Genomic DNA, 12319 nt, shown 5'->3' on the forward strand with positions numbered 1-12319 from the left:
GTTTTTAAACAGTGGGCACCGGTTTTATAGTTTGAGATGCTTTAAATATCATCTCCGTATGAGCGAATCTTCACGTGGCATGGCAGTGTGGTGGTGCCAGTGAGTGCGGGGCCACGCTCAGCACTCAGTAATTATGTGTCTCCCACGAGACAACTTTATTATTATCCCTCAAGACAACTCCGAGACTTTCTAAGCTAGTCTTTTTCTCCCTCATCTAGTTCCAGTCACAAACTGTCTTAGAAAGAAGCCTTAGCTAAATGTTCATTTTCCCCATAACTTTTGTACGACTCTATCAAGCCTTCAGCATTTGGAACAAGCCCAAAAGCTTCCTTTAGGGCCATTCACTAACCAAAATATCTCTTATCTACATTTACAAGATGGACAATAAGCTCATGGTATCCCTACTCCAAGAAATTGCACAAGCTAAAAATATGTGCAGAATTAAAAGGTATATACTTAAAAATATTTTTAAAACACCTAGACATGTCTAAGGATAGACATGTCTATCATTTGAAAATATTATGGAAGACTATTATTTTATTATTTTTAAGGATTTTATTTATTCATTCATGAGAGACACAGAGGGAGAAGCAGGATCCCTGTGGGGAGCCTGACGTGGGACTCAATTGCAGGACCCTGAGGTCATACCCTGGGCCAAAGGCAGATGCTCAACCCCTGAGCCCTCCCGGTGTCCTGGAAGACTATTATTTTTGTAACAGCTCTTAATGACAGTTGAATGGGCAGAGCCAACCTCTATATCTGGACCATGAAGATGTTTGAGAAATAAGGTTTGGTCAATGGATAGCTATTAGGCAATTTCTGAGCTGGGAAATAAGACTATCAGGGGTTAAGATAATGTGATAAAATGGGGAAGGAGAGATCTTTCTCTCACTTTATCATTAGGTATCTTAGTTATCCTATATATTTTTCCTTTATGATGCTTAGTGAGTTTAGAATGATGTATATTTAAGTGAATAATGAATCCCAAATAAATTATAAACTCGACGAGGTCAGGACCGTTGCTTGTTTTTCTCATCTTGAATCCCGTGTGTATTGTGCACAAGGCACAGAGCCTGTGCAAGGTGAGTACTCCATACATTTTTGTGAAAGAATAAATCAATGTGTGGAAGAATGAAGGAGTCTCATAGAATGAGGTTTAGACAACCAAGTGGAGGTTTAGACAATGCAGGAAGTTAACTCCAAGGATACCACAGATTTAGCAGAGTTGACCTTGAATAATAGGTCAAAGGTTCTGTGCTCTGTGCCCTGAGTTACAGCCTGTTGGGTAACAGGGGCTTGAGTGCCCAGGTGTTGACCATGGCCAGGGAGCACTGTGACACCTGCAGGTGACTCTTCTCTCTGATTGTGATGGTGGCAGCAAAGCTGTCATCTTACCCCGGACTCAGATTACACACTGTGTATACAGTAATTGTGCAACTAGCCAGGTGAGCAGTAGACAAAAGCTGTTTTTATTTCTTAAACTCCCTATGCAATCCTTTAGCATAAGAGATGATAAAAAATTTTGGCAGACAGTCAAATGTCTTAAACACATATTCGGGGTGGTTATGAATACATTATTATTGTAATTCCTCAAATTTTGTGGAATTTAATTGTATGTTCAATAGGAACAAATCCATGCTGATGTAAATAGTTGGTTATATAATAATAAATACACGTAACAAAGACATTAAAGGACCATCTTAGCTATTAATAGCAAGTTTATCTTCCTTGAATGGACTATTTTCTTCTAAAACAATTTGCAATATAATTTATTTGGGCTACTTTGCATTCACCAAATTTCTTTATGTATTGTCTATGGGAAGCAATTTGTCTTCTTTTGTTAATAGGCTTATAAATTTGAGTTTTAAAGCCAATTAAAGAGAAAATTACGGAATGAACTAAACCTAATTTATTTAGCTAACTGACGAGCTTTTGCTTGTAAAGAATTTTTTTAAAATACGAAACTTGTGTCTTATTTTGTCTTAAAGCTTTCATCATACTTCAGACTTCAGTGCCTCTGACACATAGTCCATAGAATGCGGTGAGTCATTTAGTGGCTATTCTCTGTTTATGGCGATATCGTATTATAAGCTAGAGAATATCAGTCATGAAATGCTCAAAACAAAGCTATATTAAGGAATTTGTTTACTATTTACTAAAACATTTAAAACATGTCTAAGTGGTTTCAGAAAACATTTATTTAAATCCAGGCTGGATATTGGGGACATAGGGATAAAAAATGTAATCTTTGTTCTGAGGAAGCTCACTGTCTAGTAGGGAATGTAGATAAGGAAACCAAGCATTTCATTCCAGTGTGATGGGTAATAGAGGAATTCACATGATATTTAAAGATGAGAGTAGAGAGTTAGAGGCATGTTTTTTTTTCACCCTGAAAATAATTTATTTTATTGTCAAAGAAGATTTTCTAAAGGCAGTTATACTTGATGAATTTCTTGAAGAAAAAGAAGATACCAGCCAGGAGGAAATTGTGTGTGTGTGTGTGTGTGTGTGTGTGCGCGCGCACTCACACACCAGCCTGTAGTTTGGGTATTTCAAATAGAGAAAATAGCATGTGCAAAGACTTCAAATAGCTCTTTATCACTTGTAGCTTTATACAGTGTTTATGTTTAGTAATCATTGATGAGAAGCTGGGGGAGATAAATAGGAGCCAGATTGTTGAGAATCTTATAAAACATGCTAAACAAATGGCTCTTTATTCTAAGGTGAATGTGGACCCTAGAGAAGTTTATATGGTATAGGTTCTTTTTTTTCTTAAAAACAACACATGCGGGATCCCTGGGTGGCGCAGCGGTTTGGCGCCTGCCTTTGGCCCAGGGCGCGATCCTGGAGACCCGGGATCGAATCCCACGTCGGGCTCCCGGTGCATGGAGCCTGCTTCTCCCTCTGCCTGTGTCTCTGCCTCTCTCTCTTTCTCACTGTGTGCCTATCATAAATAAATAAAAAATTAAAAAAAATTTAAAAAAAAAAACAACACATGCCATTTTTCAATATACATAAGCATATGGTCTTCTTTGAAATATTTTGAAGTTCAAAATAAAAATTATTACTGCAAAGAAAGAAATTATAATCTCCAATGAGATTTTACAAATTACCAGAAATATGACTTAATTAAAGAAGTCTTTCTTTTTTCATCCTTTTTCTGCAACATTTGAATGGGATTATATGATTTCCTTCCAGTCACTCCATTAAGAATAACAGCTCTAGCATCTGTGTGCAATGTAGGTAGAGAAGTTTTGGAATAAACTGGGGGGATCTGCTAGGATGTTATTCCTTATTACAGAGAAGAAGTGATGAGTACTTGAGCTGAAGGAGCAGTGGTAGGAACTGAGAATGAGGATGATTTAAGAAGATAAAGACCAGTAGGACTGGATAGAGAGGGAATGGGGGATGGAAAAAATAAAGTGGTTGATGTCGATTGTTCAGTTACTGACTGAATAGTTAGATGGTCACCCCCATCATGGTGTTTTGAAGGAATGGGCATGGAAAAAAGTAGGAAAAATGGTGAGTTCAATTGGGGATCTATTGATTTATAGATGGATGATGTGTAATAGGCTTATGGATATAGGGGTTGGAGCTCAGGAGAGAGACCTGAGATGCAAATATAGATTTGAGATTCACCACTGAACAAATGGTAGTTGAAATCACAGATTTGGCTAAGATGTTCCAGGACAGAGAGTTAACTGGACGCAGAAGAGTACAGATGAAGGGACTTTGGGAAAAACACACATTTCCTGGGAGGACAGGAAGGTGAAACTGAAAAGAGACTGAGAAAGAGTTATCATTGAAGTAGGAATTAAACCAAGACATGCAGAATCTTGGAACTCGATAGAGGAAATCATTTCAAAGCAAAAGAAATAATCACAGTGCCAAAAGTTTACAAGTGTCCCTTCAATTTGGGAGTTAAAAAGTCATTATTGGAAAAGCAGAATCAGACCTATAAATACAGAGAACAAACTGATGGTTGCCATGGATGGGGGTAGTGAGTGAGTGGGTGAAGGGGAGTAGGAGATACAGACTTCAGTTATGGTACGAATGTCATGGGAATAAAAGGCACAGCAGAGGAAATGCTATGATCAATGATATTGTAATAGTGTTTTACAGTGATAGATGGTAGCTACACTTGTGGTGAGCGTAGCGTAATGTATAGAGTTGTTGAACCATTATGTTGTACACCTGAAAATATTGTAACATAAGTGTCAACTATACTCAAAATTTTTTACAAAGTCGTCGTTGGCGAGATTGCCTCATTTGTGGAAATTCAGGTGACCTTTTACGAATTTTTGAGGAAAAGGATTGCTCTTGAAAGGATAAAGCCAAAAAAAAAAAAAACAAACTAAAAACAGTCTGATACCAGTAAATAATTTCTTTGTATTTATTTTTCTAAAAGTTTTAAGACCCTTTGGTCATTTGGTTGAGAAAAAAAAGGGGGAGGAGTTATAATTGCTGCATCAACGTCCTCATTCAGTTAATTGTTGATTTTAGTAAATTCATATAATCAAATGACAACATTGGCCTCTCAGGTTCTATTTCTTTTCATGATATTTCTATTTCTTGTTTTGATTTAAATAATTGTGAATGTCATTTTCTAGAAGAGCATTAATGTTCTAAATTTATAATGTAGGTATTATCAGGTGAGTTTTTTGAGATATAATTGACATTAAACACTAAGTTTGAGGTGTATGCTGTGATGATTTGATATGCATATATATTGTGAAATGATATGCACCACAATAAATTTAGTTAACACATCTGTCACCTCACACAGTTACTTTATGTGTGTGTGTGTGTGAGTGTGTGTGTGTGTGTGGTGAGAACTTTTAAGATCTCTCTGAGCAACTTTCAAGTATACTATACAGTATTGTTAACTATAGTCACCATGCTGTACATTAGATCCCCAGAATTTATTCATGTTGTAACTAGAAGTTTGTACCCTTTGACTACCTTCACCCATTTCCTTGTCCCACTGTCTGCTGGCAACCACCAATTCCCTCTGTTTCTTTGAATTCATTTTTGTTTTTTATATTCCACATATAGGTGAAATTATACAATATTTCTCTCTGTCTGACTCATTTTACTTATCATGATTCTCTAAAGGTCCATTCATGTTGTCACAAATGGCAGGATTTCCTTCCTTTTTATGGTTGAATATTCCATTGAATATATATCACATCTTGTTTATCCATTCGTTTATCAAGGACACTTAGGTGGTTTCTTTCTTTCCTTTTTTTTTTTTTTAAGATTTTATTTATTAACTCATGAGAGACACATAGAAAAAGGCAAAGACACAGGCAGAAGGAGAAACAGGCTCCCTGTGGGGAGCCAGATGTGAGACTCAATCCCAGGATCCCCAGTCACCCCCTGAGCCAAAGGCAGACGCTCAACCACTAAGCCCTCCAGGCATCCCACTTAGGTTGTTTCTATGTCTTGACTATTCTAAATAATGCTGCAATGAACACGAGGTGCAGATATTTTTTTGAAATAGTGATTTCATTTCTCGGAAGTTGAATTGCTAGATTATGTGGTAGTTCTATTTTTAATTTTTTGAGGAAGCTTTCTACTATTTTCTATAGTGGTTGCACTATTCACATTTCCACCAACGCTGTAGAAGGGTTCACTTTCCCCCACATCCTTGCCAGCATTTGTTACCTCTTGTCATTTAGATAATAGCCCTTCTAACAGAAGTGAGATGATATATATGCTGTGAAATTTAACACTAACTTTGGATGAAATGAAGAGAATTTAATTTTTTTTTTCAAACTCCTAGAAGCTCTCAGGAAGAAGAGCTTCCCTAAGTTTATCAGTAAATTAAAAGCGTCAAGGAAAATTTATGCCCAGAACTGGTTTTCTCTCCAGATGATTTAGGTTTTTCAGTTTAACTCTTAAATGTGGGAAAAACCATACATCAAGTTTGAATCTGGTGACAATAAGGACAAGAAGGGGAAGGAAATATAACGACTCAACCTGTGTTACCTAACAGTATTGCTCTAACCTAAAGGCTAATTTCTATTTCAAAGTAAAATGATCACAAAAGTTCAAAATAGCTTTGGGCAGTACAGGAGAGCAGAGAAAGCACTGAACTGGATGCCAAAGATGAAATCTCATGAGGAGAATAGGTGAGGAAGTGGTAGCAGGAATGATATTTTGGGCCTCGGAATGGCTAGGATGTTTCCAAGAGGCCACCTACTCCCTGAACAAGGATTGTGTGAATTGCTTCCTAAATATACAGCACCTGCAATGTAGATAGTTAGGAATTTTGGAGAGGTTGAGTTGATTACTTATTTCATTCCAGGCTAATGCAAATGTTTCTCAATAAATAGAACATCTCTACATTTAACAAAGGACAGTTCCAGAAGAGGTAGCACTTCCTAAGCCAGGGTCTCTGTGGTGAATGAGTGGGTGCATTCTTACTTCCATCATCTCTTGTTCATGCAATGGGCAGAGACAAGACTAATGAAGATAATTTTCGTTCTCTCAAAAATCTAGCGGAGGTGGTTGAAGCTCTTGGTCTTTAGAACGTCCTCAGGGCTTTGATAGCTTCTAATCCAACTTGTGAGGAACAGAAGAGCTCTTATCTCCCCAAGGTCAGAGAGGCAATCTAGACTTTAGGTGACAGATGCACAAAAACTTTCCAGAAATTTCTCATGGAGCTATATTTAGAAGCAGAAATCTCCTTTTTAATTTTAATTGATTTAAGAAATGGTTCATGTAGAAACCAATGAGAATTTTTACCTAAATATTTCAATGAGCCAGCACTGTGCATCTGACTTAAGATAACTCTTGAAAATCACTTCATGTGTCCACATAAACACATAGATCACATACACACGAACATAAGATTTTCAGGGTGTGACTCAAGGAAATAAACAGTTATACTCTGTGATGGAAAATTGTAATTCCTGATGTTTAAACCTATAGCATAATTTCCATCTTGCTAGATTTGAGGAGAAAAATTTTACAAGAATTCTCCAAAGTCACTAGAAAAAAACACACGCTTCCTTAGAAAGATCATCAACCAAAAGATAACCAGAGATTGGTTATCAAAATGGAACAGGAAATTGTTCAAATTTCCATGATCTTGTGAATTGTCAGAGGAAGAGCTAATTATTTCATATAATTTATTACCAGTTTTAAATATGTGAGGGTTGCTGGAATTAAACAGTCTTAGAAAGAGTATCAAAATTTCCTGTTGGATGGGGCACCTGGGTGGCTCAGCTGGTTTACTGTCTGACTTCAGCTCAAGTCTTAATCTCAGGGTCCTGGAATTGAGCCCTGCATGGAGTTCCATGCTCAGCAGGGAGTCTGCTTGTCTCTCTCCTGCTCCCTCTTCCCCTCCTCCCACTAATGCCCTCTCTCTCTCTCTCTCAAATAAATAAAAATTAAAATCTCCTTTTGGAATGAATAAAATTGCCACTAAAAATGTTGAGATAACTCCTTATCTCTTATTTGTCAAACTTAGGATAGAGGGTGACATTTTTCTAATGTCCAATGTCTACTATTCTTGTTCAGAAATATTCAACGATTGCATATTTGGAAGCAAATAACCCTTCCCCCAGTTTTATTTGACAAACATCTTAATCATTTTAAGGTTCTTTCTGAAATGTCCCCTCTTCATGAAGACTTTTCTGAATCTCTTCCACTGAGTATAATCTCTCCTTCCTCTGACTCTACCAATTGCCCTACTCTTCACTTTGTTCAACTGTTTAATCTGTTCATTTGCCACACTATTTTGTGGCAAATTTCCTTGAAGGACAAAGTTTCTTCTTTAGCTCCTTAGCCCAATATTTGATTGATTGATTGATTGATTGATTGATAGATAGGCAAACAAATAGATAATAGATACTTGGTGTTAGAATATTTTCTTTTCAATTGCAATTATATAGAGGAGAAGCAGGGAGACATAAAAGGATTTTGGAAGACAGAAGACAGACTTTGGACAAAAAGATTTTCATCATCAGTATACTAATGGTCTATAACTGAAAACATTATGCCAGTCTATGTGGGAACTAGGTCATTTTTGGTCAACACATGCTTTTTTTTTACTCTTGTCACAGTAGCTTGTTTATTATATTTTGATCTTGATTCATGTGCCTCATACTGCAAGGTCCTAGAATGCTCATGTGTTAGTCTGGTCAGAGCAGGAAATGATTAAGGGTTTATTTATGGAGTCCAGCATATTTTAATTTCAAGATCACCTTACCCCCGAACTTTAAATCAATTATTTAGTTCCTCTTGATCTTTGACCTTTGTATACTTCCAACAGTAATGTTGCATCTCACTTTGGATCTGCTTTTAGGGCCTTCAATTCTGAGAGTTTTGGATCCCAAATCCCTCTTGGCTCTCTTATTAACTCATAACCCTGACATTTGAAAAGAACTTTGTAAAGTTCTTTTTAGATATATTTTTTTAAAGATTTTATTTATTTATTTGAGAGGTAAAGAATGAGTAAGGTGAGGGGCAGAAAAAGAAGCAGATTGCCCACTGAGCAAGGATCCCAATGTGGGGCTCTATCCTGGGACCCCAGGATCATGACCTGAGTTGAAGGCATACACTTAACCAGCTGAGCCACCCCGGTGCCCCTTAAGTTTTTTTATTAAAGAGAAATGTAAGTAGGAGAGTAGTACAAACGAAAATAAATTTGACTCTGCCTTTAAACTAACTAAATTTATGTGATTTGGGGGACACCTGACTGGCTCAGTCAATGGAGCATGTGATTCTTGATCTTGGGGTTGTGAGTTCCAGCCCCACATTGGGTGTAGAGATTATTTAAAAATAAAATCTTAATAAATTTATGTGTTTATTATCATGTCGCTCTTGATGCTATCTTTGCCCTTAATATTACCTGATAGTTGTTGCTGTGCCAAGTGGTCCTGAAATCTTCTTAGGGACCCTTCTTCTGTAATGATCTCCATATATCAAATACAGTTCAGAACATTCAAGCTTGGGGTTCTATTTTCTTGATTACTAATTGACTATAACTTCTAATATTCATAAGTAAAAATTCACAGTGAAGTTATACGCAATTAATTGATTCAATTTGAGGGACATGAGAATTTATTTCCATGGAATTTCAAAATCCAAGGAGATAAAATTTCAGAAACCAGTATTTTGCCCCTCAAAAATCCTCTGGTTTTATATGCTCTCAAAGGTATATAGAAACTTGGGATATTCTGTGATGATCTATGTCATAGCTTTTAGAAAATAAAGACATATGAGTAAAAATAAATTAGAAGAGATAAATTAGGTATTTAAAAAACTTAAATATGCATGGTAAAAATGATGATGTCCTTAACATCATTCTATTTAAATAAACAGAATAAATTTATTTTGAAATAATTCTATTTTTATAACTTCTAAAACAAATTACAAAATTAATTATACCCTAGGTGTGCCTGGGTGGCTCAGTTGGTTAAGTATCTGCCTTTAGCTCAGGTCATGATCCCAGGGTCTTGGGATCCAGCCCTGTGTTGGGCTCCCTGCATAGCAGGGAGTCTGCTTCTCCCTCTTCTTCTGGCCCTCCCCCCTTGCTCCTTGCTCATGCTTTAAAGATTTAAATAAAATCTTAAAAAAATTAATTATACCCTAAAGTAAATTTCTTTATAATCTTTAAAAATATTTTATTTATTTATTCATGAGAGACACAGAGAGGCAAAGGCATAGGCAAAGGGAGAAGCAGGCTTCCCGCGGGGAGCCCAATGCGGGACTCAGTCCCAGGACCCTGGGACCACGACTTGAGCCAAAGGCAGAGGCTCAACTGCTGAGTCACCCAGGCATCCCTCTTTATAATCTCTTATTTAAAAATGACACCCAAATAGCACACAATTGTAAATACTAGAGCTCAGATTTGAAATATAAGGTCATATAGCATCATCAAAGGTGGACTACTGAAGTCCAAGGAAAAATGTTCAAACCCTTGTTGGTGTGTGTTTGTGTGTCTGCATGTGTTCGGGGGGTAGGGGAAGGGGAGGAGGAGAGAAATCCCAAGAAGCTTGAGTTTACTTTTGGTTGTCTGTGTTAGATTACCTTCACACTAATTATTTTTTGGGTGGATCTGAAAGTCCTTCCCAAATTGTGCATAAGGATACTTCCGAGTTCTGTTGGCTGCTACTGCAAAGTCACAAGGATATTTATAATTACTCCCAGAGCATTTAAAAATTTAGAGTTGTAGGCAAATTTGGCTATAGATTTTCTTAGAAGAGTTAGACCCGCCAGAATTTTTGTGATATTAATAATCAGCTCAAGGGAATTTTACCAAGATCCACATAAGAGATTCCAAACCAAACCAATGGTGCACAGATCTTCTGATCCTGGAACAAAGAAAGAAATCTATTTGAACACAGACTAGGAATAGTGATTGGATCTGGAAATTACAGCCTAACAAATGGCTTGTAAGGTTGTATTACAAAGGCAAAATCAGCAGTACCCTATGCTCGCTTGCTCTCTCTCTCTCTCTCAAATAAATAAATAAATCTTAAGAAAAAAAAAAAGAGAAAAAGAAAAAACAAACCAAGTGACTAAATCAAGGTCAAGTATGATAATGGTCATGGATCAGCATAAATAATCATAGCACCAAAGGTGGCCAGCAACAGGTAAGTGGGAAGCTCAAGTAAATTGTTGCATGTTGTGTGTTACTTCAATCTCCTTCCTTCCTTCCTTCCTTCCTTCCTTCCTTCCTTCCTTCCTTCCTTCCTTCCTTCCTTCCTTCCTTCTTTCCTTTTTCTCCCCCTCCTTTCCTCCCTGACTTCCTCTCTTTCTCTCTCTCTCCCTTCCTACCCTCCCTCCCTTTTTAACTTCCTTTTAGAAAAAAACAAAACAAAACAAAAAAAAAAAACCTAGAGGCATCTGGGTGGCTCAGTCAGTTAAGCATTTGACTCTTGGTTTCAGCTCAGATTGATCTCATGGGTCATGAGGTCAAGCCCCAAGTTGGGCTCTGCACTGAGTGGGGAGTCTGCTTGAAGACTCTCTTCCCTGCTCCTCTGCCTTCTTACTCTCTGTCTCTCAAATAAATAAATGCATCTTGAAAAAAGAAAAAGAAGAACCTTTACTATGTATACCATGCTAAGCACTTATTGTAATAATGAATAAGATGTTTTTCCTGCCTAAACAGAGTTCTTAGTTCTTGAATCTAATACTGACCACATGGCTTGTGGTATAAAGAGTTATGTGCTTATGGGCAGAAACCCACCCCTGACCTTCAAACTGAAATGACTTTTCTAATTGATGTAGTGTGTGTAGCTCATGATGGTATACAGCAGAACTCACATGTAATAGTGGAGCTGGGAGTCTTGGGTAATGGCCACAGGCAGACAGTGATCAAACGAGAAAAAATCATGATGAACTTTTAAATAAGAGGACATGATTTTCTTGCAGGGTAGCTGAATCCTTGCTACTATAAGAAACATTAGGGTGAAATTTTATAGAATTACACAAAACATATTGAAGTACCTTGTAATAGTATGAAGTATGGTATCGAATCCATACTTGGATAGAATACATGCGTAGCCTTAAATTATATTAAATTTCAAGTTGAACTTCATGACAGCTGAATAAGGTGTATGATATTGCTTTTAATGAGATAATTCCTTCCCAATTTTAAGATTGATGAAAGGTCAGGCCTTTCAGATTGCACGGCACACACTTATATGAACCCCTTATAAATCACCACCATGTTCAAGAGCAAGGCACCTCTAACACAACTCCATATATTAAACTAAAAGTGCTTTTCAAAATAGTGGAGAGAGGAGTGAATGTTCCTTGTGACGATACGCTGAGTGCATCATAAAATAGACAATTTGCCTTGGTAGTTTCTCGGTGGACAAGATGTGGATAAAATAGAACATTGTTCCTTAGAGGATATCAAACCACTTGGGACACTTTTCATTTGGATGTAGATATATGAGCCATGTGTTCAGGGCTGGGTGTATACTACGTATAGCATGGCTCTAATGGATCACATTTAGAGAGGAGTTACTGAGGATTGGAACAATACTGTAAGTTGTTTGGAGAGATTGAAATATAGCAAGAGTCCTACCTGAGACCAGGTCAGAATTTGGGGGTAGGTAGTTGGTATTGGTGGATGGCCACAACTTAGAGTCCACCTCTAAATTTCAAAGGAGATTCAGAGATGTGTTTCTAACAAAACTGTAGTTAATGGGGGATGGCAACGGGAGTGTAAATGGCTACAATCTTTTTGAATGAAAAGTTATTATTAAACCCTAGCTAGCATTAATTAGTGCTTTCTGCAGGCCAGAAACTATACTAAGTCACTTATATATAATTTTTATTACTATGTGTCAGGAGT

General features: G+C 37.1%; 1 long non-coding RNA gene across 2 annotated transcripts in view; it reads left to right on the forward strand.

Moving 5' to 3' along the window:
• The first annotated feature begins 1420 nt into the window (after positions 1-1420).
• The window catches only part of LOC140618802 (uncharacterized), a 127213-nt gene continuing 116314 nt past the window's right edge, over positions 1421-12319 (forward strand). For both annotated transcript variants that reach the window (XR_012018868.1, XR_012018873.1), the window contains exons 1-2: positions 1421-1445; positions 1989-2041. This is a non-coding gene — a long non-coding RNA (uncharacterized lncRNA). The remainder of the gene's footprint in view (positions 1446-1988; positions 2042-12319) is intronic.

Source organism: Canis lupus, chromosome 1 (genome assembly GCF_048164855.1).
Source record: "Canis lupus baileyi chromosome 1, mCanLup2.hap1, whole genome shotgun sequence".
Lineage (NCBI taxonomy): Eukaryota > Metazoa > Chordata > Mammalia > Carnivora > Canidae > Canis > Canis lupus.